Source organism: Elephas maximus, chromosome 15, assembly GCF_024166365.1.
Source record: "Elephas maximus indicus isolate mEleMax1 chromosome 15, mEleMax1 primary haplotype, whole genome shotgun sequence".
Classification (NCBI taxonomy): Eukaryota; Metazoa; Chordata; class Mammalia; order Proboscidea; family Elephantidae; genus Elephas; species Elephas maximus.
This window is the reverse complement of record NC_064833.1, coordinates 76,801,085-76,811,761: the sequence shown is the minus strand read 5'-3', so window position 1 is coordinate 76,811,761 and position 10,677 is coordinate 76,801,085. Positions and strand designations below refer to the sequence as shown.

At 41.5% G+C, this 10,677-nt stretch overlaps 1 protein-coding gene across 2 annotated transcripts in view; it reads left to right on the top strand.

The window, feature by feature from the left end:
- The first annotated feature begins 918 nt into the window (after window positions 1-918).
- Window positions 919-10,677, top strand: part of DNAJC5B (DnaJ heat shock protein family (Hsp40) member C5 beta) — a 156,865-nt gene continuing 147,106 nt past the window's right edge. The window contains exons 1-3 of one of the 2 annotated variants that reach the window (XR_007513295.1): window positions 919-1,080; window positions 1,564-1,813; window positions 3,908-5,834. The gene's annotated coding sequence lies outside the window, so the exon portion shown is untranslated. Of the gene's footprint in view, window positions 1,081-1,563; window positions 1,814-3,907; window positions 5,835-10,677 lie in introns of those variants that run through there. The other variant, XM_049854120.1, reaches the window with a different exon arrangement.

The following is a 10,677-nucleotide window of genomic DNA, read 5'->3' as shown; positions in this document are numbered from 1 at the left end:
AAGAAGCTCTATATAGATTATTATAGACAGATACCTAACCTGGATAGACAGGAACTAACAGATACAGTCAAGATGCTGGTGCCAGACAGAGCCCAAACAACCAGGTTAGACTTTCCAGAATGCTTTTACAAAGCCTAGTTTGGCCTGGTCATGCCTGTTGCTACAGAGCTGATGCTATCTGAAGCTTAAGTTGAGCTAAGGGTGATTTCCATGCACGTGGTCAGCTTGAGGTTGAGAAGATTCGATTTTAAGAGGTAAAAAAAGTAACTGTGTTTATTGATTTTTCTGTGTGGAGTATGATTTCCTTTTTAATTAGAAAAAAAATTATTAACAAGAAAAAACTTTGGTACCCAATAGAATGAAATATTGCCCAATTGCCATTGTCCTTCCTGTGGCTACTATGCCAGTCTATCTCACTGAAGGTCTCTCTAGCCCTCAGTGGCTCTTTACTTCCTCAAACGTGGTGTCCTTCTCTAGCGATTGACCCTTCCTGATGACATGTTCAAAGCAAGTAAGTTGGGCAATGATCCATAAAGTTTTCATTAGCTTCTTTTAGGAAGTAGATTGTCAGGCCTTTATTCCTAGTTTGTCTTAGCCTAGATGCTCTGCTGAAACCTGTCCACCATGGGTGACACTGCTGGTATTTGAAATACTGGAGACATCCCTTTCAGGATCACAGCAGCATGCAGGCCACCACAGTACAACAAAATGACTGGAGGAAAAATCTTGATTAGCCAGATTCAAATTAAAATTAAATGCTAAGTTTTCTTGATTGCTCTGGACACTGCACTACAAGAAGGAAAATACAGGCAAAAAAAAAAAAAAAAAATCAAACAGAATAGAAGAGATTTATTGAGAACACTGTTTCTCCGGCACTTCCTAGAATGAAAGTACTTGTCAGTCAGAAGCATGGGGGAGGAGAGATGGCTGTGAAGAAGGGTGCAGACGGAGTAGCAACTGACAGTGCAGCTGAGTACTGAAGCCAGTCAACTACCAGTGCTGGAAAGCAGATCTGGATGGGATCTATCAGGGAATCAGTCAGCAACTGGGCAACTCAACTCAACAAGGAAGCACTCTGTGGTGAGTGAATAAGGCGATCAGATCCCTGCCTTCGTAGGAATTTTTAACTTGTGGCTTGTGCACAACAGAAGAATTGAGGTCTTGTCCTTTGGCCCTGACAGAAGGTGTGAAAACCCTCCACACCAAACTTTGAGTCCTATTGGCAGTGTGATGGTTAAGATTTTGTGTCAGTTTGGCTGGGCCATGATACTCAGTGTTTTGGCAGTTGTATAATGTTGTGATCACTTTCCTGTTGAAATTGGGTGTGTGATCACTCCCATGATGGAACCTGCTGAGTGGTACTGGTGGGTGTGGGGCCTGTGGCGACTTACTGCTCCCTCAGTTTTCATCTCTCTACCTTCTGCTGCCTACTTTCTTCCTGCTTGCCTTGCAAAAGTTGTTGGCTTGTTCTGGATCCAGCAGCTGTCTCTTGCCTGACCTCTGGTTCTTGGGACTTGAGCTAGCAGCTTACCTGTCCATCTTGGGATTTGCCAATCTTCACAGCCTGCAAGCAAGAGTCCTCCTTCCCGGCTTGCCTACTTTGGGTTCACCAACCCCTGCAGCTAAGTGACTCAGGAGAAACCTTGCGGTCTTCCTGCTGACCTCTGGGACTCCTCGACTGTCACAACTTGTGAATGAGATCCCTGCTCTCCAACCTGCTCATCCTGGGTTCACCAGCTTCTGCAGCTTCGTGAATTGGGAAAGAACTCTATCCTGACCCAAGGACTTGGGACGTTCCAACCCCTACAATCGGGTGAGCTGTTTCCTTAATATAAAATCTCTCTATATATATTTACACGCATTACTAGTTTTGCTTCTCTAGAGAGCCCAGCCTAAGAGGCAGAGACACAGCCGGTTTCCTATGCTTTCTTGCTGAGGGCATCTGCTGGCTTTGGCATAGCCCTTGTAACTGAGATGTCTAGCTAGGATTCCTGACCCCGATGTCCAAACCCTTTGTCTGGTGGGTCTCTGACTCCCCAGCCCCCAGGTTTCTCAGCCCGACTCCCCACCTTCCTCCTCTTGGAGTCTGAGATTTCTCTGCCCACAAGACTTTCCCATTCCTTCCTACCATCTGGCCCTCTTTTTACTTCTCAGTGTTTCCCTGCCTTCATTCTACTTGAATCCCAGTCCTGGCCCCTAAGCTGCTCCGTACTGTATCATAAAAATGAACATGGTGAGGCACCGCAAGTTCTTCAACCCTATACACTTCATCAAGGCAGGAACCTGCTCACCCCTGCGTGCCCATCCCCTAACGTCGCCCCCAACCCCAAACCTGGCACGGGATGGACATTTGAGAAAGAATGAAAAAGTAAATAAAGCTGATTACATATAACTTAGCCCAAGCAAGAAACCTAGAAAGATTTTTAATATGGATTGAAAGAAAAAGATGTTTCTGCTCAATCACCAGTTTATCAGAAAATTAAAACTAAATGCTTATATATTTCTGGTTAATTGAACTGTAGATCCTAAGTATTTTAGCCTGGCTTCCTCAAAGTCCCTCAGACATGCCAAACAGCCTCCTACTTCAGGGCTTTTTATTTGCTACTCCTTCTGCCTGGAATGGAAACCCTGGTGGCGTAGTGGTTAAAAGCTATGGCCACTAACCCAAAGGTTGGCAGTATGAATCCACCAGATGCTTCTTGGAAACTCTTTGGGGCAGTTCCACTCTGTCCTATAGGGCCTACTCTCTCCTACAGGGTCGCCATGAGTGAGAATTGACTTGACGAAACGGGTTTGTTTGTTTTCTGCCTAGAATAATTTTTCCTCAGTTCCCTGCAAAGCTTCTGTGTTCTAGAACTTTCCACCCTCAGTTCTCTCCATGGCTCACTTCCTTCAGGTCTCTGCTCAAATGTTACCACACCAGGGAGGCCTTCCCTGACCCTATCTAAAATGACAGTGCTCCATTGCTGTACCTTTACTCTGCTTAGTTTTCTTCCCACTCGATACAGACATTTATGAGTCTATGTCTGTCTCTTCTCACTAGAATTTATAAGCTTCATGAGGAAACACCTTTGTTTTCTTCCCTAGTATATCCTCACTCCCAGGAATGGTGCCGGTATGAGACAGGTCCTCAATAACTACTTCAATGAATGCGTGACTGAAAGCATAAGCCTAAATATGAGTTTTAAAACCTGTTGCTTAAAACTACTTTTTAAATTAGTACTTCAGTTCAACTAAGTAACCATTACCATTGGACCACATAAGAAATTATAAAAGAGAATAGCCTATTGCATTTGCTTTTATTACTTTTAACTATGGATTAAGCTTATGTTTATAAGGCATTGTGACATATGGATAAATTTTCCTCATTTTTATCCACTCTTTTGATCCTAATTAACCTACTCTGAAATATGCCACTACACATAAAATGTATCTATACATGAATCATACAAGCACATACCAAGGTTAAAACCCACTTAGGCATAGCGAATCCTGAGCTTTTCTTACGAACTCATATTTAATCTTTAAATAGATCTTCTCATGGGGCTTTTGACAATCTGATAGACAAAGTACATTGATGAATTAATGCTTTTAAAGCCACCCACTCTTCATTCACACATAATTCTATCGAAAAATTTTTCTCATGCATAGAATCCAAAGTTTATTAGAGGTTACCAGTGGTGGTGGGGGGTGGGGAAGCAGGAATCTTAGCTTGGGCAGCCCTGAGCTTCTGTTAATGGTGGTGGAAAAATATGGAAATGGATTGTGGTGATGGTTGCACAACATGATGAATGTAACCTATGTCACAGAATTATACGTGTAAAAACTGTGGAATTGATTAATTTTTGTTATATATGTTTTTACTACAATAAAACCATTAATTTTTTTTTTTTTTTCTCATATGCAGTGGGAAGTCCCAAGCCTACACTGTGAGAAAACGTACATCAAAAGTGGGCAATAGTCAGCATCGGAGTGTCATGTTAGAAACCAGATCCCAATCTTTGGCCTCCATGCTAAGCCAGAGCACCCTGAAAAGTATACATACACTCACCATTCCTGGGAAGTTGGTGGTCAAAACGGATAGTATAAAAGGATTGTAAATGAAGACTAGGATAAGCAAGGGGCAGGGGAAGTGGTGTGTGTGTGTGTGACAAGGTGATCTGAATGTCCAGGAAAAATTGTGCAGGTTGTTGAAAAGTGGCGAGGTTCACTGATTTCTTTTAAGTTTTCCAAGAAAGTGTTAAACTTTTATGTTATTAAAAGATAAGGCAGAATCTTTGGCTGCTCCTTCTCAATAACTGGGACTAAAGCGTCTATAAAGAAGCCCTGCAGCTTCTTTCTCTTACCAGAAGGTAGATATAACAAATAAAAATCCTGGTTCTGAAGTTAGAAAAACATTCACTTGACCTTAGGAAAATGGCTTAATTTCCCTGAGCCTCAGTTTCCTTACCTGTTAAATAGGGACAATAATAATGTCTGTTTTTTATCATAAGTTTTTGTAGATATTAAATCAGATAATGTACATATACTACTTAGCCCAGAATTTGTGATTTAGTTAGCACTCAACAGGTTAATATTGATGATTATTTTTCCACATTCTTTCTGCTCTCCTTACCCATTCTCTTTGCCCCATTTCCCTTCCCTTTATTTTTTCCCCAGCATAGAGCCTGTCATGGATTAAGCTGCGTCCCCTAAAAAGTTGTGTCAGCTTGCCTAGGCCATGATTCCCAGTATTGTATGGTTGCCCTCCATTTTGTGATCTGATATAATTATGTGTTATAAATCCTAGCCTCTATGCCTGTGGTTATGGTCCCATCTGGGAGTGAATTGTCTGCTACGTTAATGAGACGTGATTAGATTGTGTTCATGAGGACTAGGGTAGTGTGCACCACCCTTGCCTGAGTCACAACTTATGTCTTACAAGAGATAAAAGGAGAGAGAAGTGAGCAGAGAGGAGGGACCTCCCACCACCAAAAAAGAACAGCCAAGAGCAGAGTGTGTCCTTTGGACTGGGGTCCCTGTGCTGAGAAACTCCTAGACCCAGGGAAAGATTGATGCCAAGACCTTCCCCCACAGCTGAAAGAGACAGGAAGACTTCCCCTAAAACTGGCACCCTGAATTAGAACTTCTAGCCTCCTAAACTGTGAGAGAATAAATTTCTGTGGGTTAAAGCCATCCACTTGTGGTATTTCTGTTATAGAAGCACTAGATAACTAAGACAGAGCCCAATTGTAATTCTATTTCTAAACATTTATTAAGCATCTATCAGTCATCATTAAACAATATTTCAAAAGAATCAATATGTATGTGTGGATTTACTAAACAATTATCAGAAGCAATGGGCTGAAAGACATGAATCAGACACTGTGTACTTTGTCCCTGCCCAGTGGGTGCACAATCACACAGTGATGTAATGTGGATTGTTACTCTATAGCTTGGGGCAACCTTGCCATTGGTGGCTGGCCTTGATGGGGAGTGAAGACTGCAGTGTTTGGATTCTTGAGAAGGCCCATTCCCATCTGGAATGGAGGCCTCTGGATAAGTGCTGCCTGGAGTGAGGGTTAGGGTGGAGAGGGACCACTTGTCCTACCTCCTAGGGTTCCTGAGCAGGCTGTAGGGATTTTGAGGGAAAGATTCTCTCAGAAGTCTGAGAAGTGGGCATACCTACAAAATTGCAGTGTTCCACTCAGAGACATTTGGCTCCACTATAGCTAGACAAGAAGCTGGGGAGAATGTTTCACGGAGCCCCCTCTCTCTGCTCTTTCCCTGCTGATACTTTTGTTGTACCTGACCTGTTCCCCACCACTTCCCACTATCTTCACTCCCAGCCCCCAAGTTCCTGCTTCTGCAAATTCTTTCAGTTCCCTGAAGGAGATTCATACTTTCTTCTTTGGTTGCTGCTTCCTCTGCCTGGAATATTCTTCTTGACCTGGCTAAGTCCTATTTGACCTCAAGACACAGCCTAAGTTCCACCTCTTGAAAGTTTTCCTTCAACCTTATCCCTACAATAAGGTGCCTCCAATGTATTCTGTGGTCTCAATGCTTTTTGCTGTTACAGCCCCTGTCACTTGGTATGTAATTGCCATGACCTTGCACTCTTCTGTAGAAGACCTTGCACAGCTTCTATTGAAACTGTATTTGTTTAATCTCTGTGTCTGTAACACATAGTTAGTGCCTGATACATAGAAAGTGCTTAGGAAATGTTTGTAGAACAAATAATAAAAATCTCCTGGAGACTTGCAGACAACATGGCACCAATGACAGAAGCACCATGCCATGGCTCCACAGCAAAGACCCAAAAAGCTAAGTAAAACAGGGACAGATGTCAACCCTGAAACCCAAAGTGTCAAATGAAGAGACAAAGAGTTCAGCCAAGCACTGAATGGAATAAGAAACTTACAGAGAACAGAGAGCGAGGAGATATACGTGCAGAGGTCTCCTATCAGCTAATGCAGCATGGATTCGCCATCTTGGACTCCTGTCAGAGATCAGCAGACAGGTAGCATGAGAAAGGAGCTTCATGGAGCTCCCAGCAGGAGACAGAGCACCCAGTAACCAGCAATACACGCTTTCCTACCCCCATCCTCTCCCCGCTGCTCTACCTCTGCTTTTCCTGGCTGGCAGCAGTGGCTCAGCTGGCCAGGAAGTGCAGCGTCCATGCTACTTGGATTCACCCTGACCACAGGGAGTACGGGAAAGTAGCTTCACGAGGTTCCCAGCAGGAGACAGAGCACTCTGTAACCAAAGATACACCCTTTCCTAACCCCCACCCTTCTCTCTTCCCCACCTCCTGGCCTCCTCTGCTTCCAGCCAGCTGCAGTCTCTTGGCCAGAAGGCAAGAGCTTCGGCCCAGGCCACTTGGGATTCACCCCACCCACACTGGCTGTCTCCCTGAGTGCCATTTGTCTGATGCTAATGTTGCTCTTTTCTGTTTCTTTTGGTTTCTTCCGTACCTCCCATCACCTCCCCCTCCTTTCTCTTGAACACCTGGCTCCATGTGCCATCTTTGCTTCTTCTTGAAAGGCTGTGAAGCACCACTAGACTGGGGAACCACTCCCCTGGCCCACGACACCACACTGGTGGGATTCCTGGGGCCTCCCCCCCGCCTTTGTTTTGTTTTGCTTTGTTCTACTCTGTTTATTCATTTGTTTTCTTTTTCTTTTCATGGCTGGGGAGCCCCTTCTAGCCAGGCTGCACTGCATGGCTTAGGAGCCACTTCCCCAGTCTGTGTAGCCCCGGGGGCATTTAATTCTTCTTTCTTTCTCTGTTTTTTCCTTTCTGTCTCTCTTGATTTCTCCATTCTTGTCTCTCTATACTTCCCTTCTTTCCCTATCTCCTGAATACCTGGAACTGTGTGATATCTATACCCCCTCTAGCCAGGCTATATTTTGCAGCCTGGGAGCCACTTCTGTGGTCTTTGCAGCCACACTGGTGGGACCACTGCAGGCTTTTCTTTTCTTTCTTTCCAAATTTTTATCCAGTTATTTCTTTTTCTTTTACCCTTCTCTTTTCTTTTTTCCACTTCTCAGTTTCTCATCTCTCCACTCCAATGCAAGCTGGCTTAGCACTTTTTTCTTTTGGGCTCCTGCTTCTCTCTCCTCGCTCTTCTCTTTCCCTTACCTATATTAGCTCCACACATCACAACCTACCCCCTCATTCCTGCCTACCAGCACCATGCACTGGACATCATACCCCTGAGCAGCACAGGCATGGCCTACTAGAACCTGCCCTGCACTGATTGCTGGCCTGCCCTGTTGGCCCTAGTATATGTACCAAACAACCCATCCCAGCCCTGCCCCTTCAGCTGGACCTACCCTGCTTCACCATAGCTAAGTGACTGGCCCTGTCCATTGGACAAAGAGGAGAAAAGTATCATAAACACAGATGAGCAAACAACAAAGAACACGCAGACTGCTCAGACATAACCAAATAAAACCAAAAAAAAAAGTAGAAGGAAACAAATAAATCTACAATCAATAAATGAAGAAAACAACTACTGAATGTCTCAAAGACAGCAGACAATATCAAAACATTGAAAACCAGTACAGGATGGCTCTAGTAGGCATCCAAAATAAAACACCAGGTGACTTTCCAGTTGGAGAAAAGGCACTAAAACTACCTGACAGGAAATTCAAATATCTAATATTCAGAGCTATCCAAGAGTTGAAGCAAAAAGCACACAAAAATGAGGAAAAAAATAGGCAAATTCGTGGAAAAGGCAGACAAATTCACAGAAAATACAGGTAAAAAAGTGGAATAATTCAGGAAAATAATGCATGAACAAAATGTCTAAATAAATTCACAAGTAGAAATCAAACAAAAACAACAACTAGAAATCCAAAAGATAAACAACAAAATTTCAGAAATGGACAGTGTCATAGAAGGGCTGAGGAGCAGGTTTCAAATGATGGAAGACAAAACCAGCAAAATTGAAGACAAACACTTGGATATAACTGTTTGAGGAAAGATCAGAAAAAAGAATGACGAAACCATGAGAACTATGTGGATACAATCCAAAGCAAAAATTTACAAGTGATTGGAGTTCCAGAACAGGGAGAGAAAATGGAAAACTCATGAAAGAAGAAAAGCTGACCATCCAAGAAGCTCAACCAAACCCATATAGGATAGACCCCAAAAGAATATCACCAAGGCATATCAATATCACACTCGCTAAAACCAAAGACAAAGAAAGAATCCTGAGAGCAGCTTGAGAAAAACAAAAAGTCACATAGAGAGGAGAAACAATAAGACTAAGCTCTGAGTATTCAGCACAAACCATGCAGACAAGAAGGCAATGGTATGACATATATAAAACCTTGAAAGAAAAAAAAAAAAAATGCTGACCAAGAACAATATATCCTGCAAAATTCTCATTCAAATATGATGGTGAAATTAGGACATTTCCAGATAAACAGAAATTAAGGAAATATGTAAAATCCAAACAAAACTTGCAAGAATTATTAAAGGGAGTCCTTCAGTCTGAGACCACAGCCCAAAGCTAGGATACAAGATTGTATAAGATTGTATCAGCCAGATACAAAGCTAGGAAATGAACTCTCAAGGACTATCGAAAACCAAAAGAATTACAACAGGGAACCAGAGAGGTTAATCTGTAAATGATAAAAATGTCAGAACAATAAAAGAGGGAATAACTGGTGTAGGTATAGAACTTTCTAATGGAGAGGAAGGCAACGTGATACCGAGTAATAATAGACTGGTTCAAATCTAGGAAGATAGGGGTAAATTTCAAGGTAACCACAAAGAAATTTAACAAACCAACTCATCAAAATAAAGAAGAAAAACATAAAGTCTCAATAAAAACAAAATCTAAAAAAAAAAAGAAAAATCCACAAACAAATGGAATTCAGCATAAGACAGTAACAGGAACAAAGGAAACGTCAGCACCACAAAAAAAAAGCACTACAAAATGACAGCAATAAACTCACACCTATGAATAATTACACTGAATGTAAATGGCCTAAATGCCCCATAAAGAGACAGAGAGTGACAGAATGGATAAAAAAAAAAACAAGATCCATCAATATGCTGTCTACAAGAGACACACCTTAGAAATAAAGATGTAAATTTATTAAAAATAAAAAGATGGAAAAATGTATCAAGCAAATAACTACCAAAAAAAAAGGAGTGGCAATGCTAATCTCAAATAAAATAGACTTTAAAACACAATCTGCCATAAAAGATAAAGAAGGGCACTATATAATGATTAAAGGGATGATCCATCATTAAAATTTAACCATAATAAACATTTATGCACCCAATGACAGGGCTCCAAAATATATAAAACAAACTCTAACAGCACTGAAAAGAGAAATTAACAGTTCCATAGTAATACTAAGAGACTTCAACACACCATCTTCGGTAAAGGACAGAACATCTAGAAAGAAACTCAACAAAGATGCAAAAGAGCTAAAGGGTACAATCAGCCAACTGGAACTCATAGACATATATGGAACACTCCACCCAACAGTTGCAAAGTGCACATTCTTTTCCAGTGTACGTGGAACTTTCTCCAGAATAGACCACATCTTAGGCCACAGAGTAACCCTCAACAAAATCCAAAACATTGAGATAAAACAAAGTATCTTCTCTGACCACAGCGCCATCAAAGTAGAAATTAACAACAGGAAGAGAGAGGGGAAAAAAAAAAAAAAAAAAATTCCATGGAAACTGAATAACACCCTGCTTAAAAACCACTAATAGAAGAAATCAAAGAGAGAATAATACTAAAAAAAAAAAAACCTAATTCAAAATGGATCAAAGACCTAAATGTAAAGCCAAAAACTATGAAATTCATAGAAGAAAAAATAGGATCAATGCTTGAGGCCCTAATACACAGAATTAACAGGATACAAACCATAGCCAACAACAAACAAACTTCAGAAGATAAGCTACATAACTGGGATCTTCTAAAAATTAAATACTTAACGCAAGTCAAAGGTCTTCACCAAGAGTTAAAAGAGAACCTACAGACTGGGAAAAAGTTTTTGGCTATTACCAATCAGACAAAGGTTTAATCTCTAAAATCTACAAGAAAACCCAACACCTCTACAACAAAAAGACAAATAATCCAGTTAAAAAATGGGCACAGGAAATGAACAGACACTTTACTAAAGAAGACATTTAAGCAGCTGACAGACACATGAGGAAATCGATCAT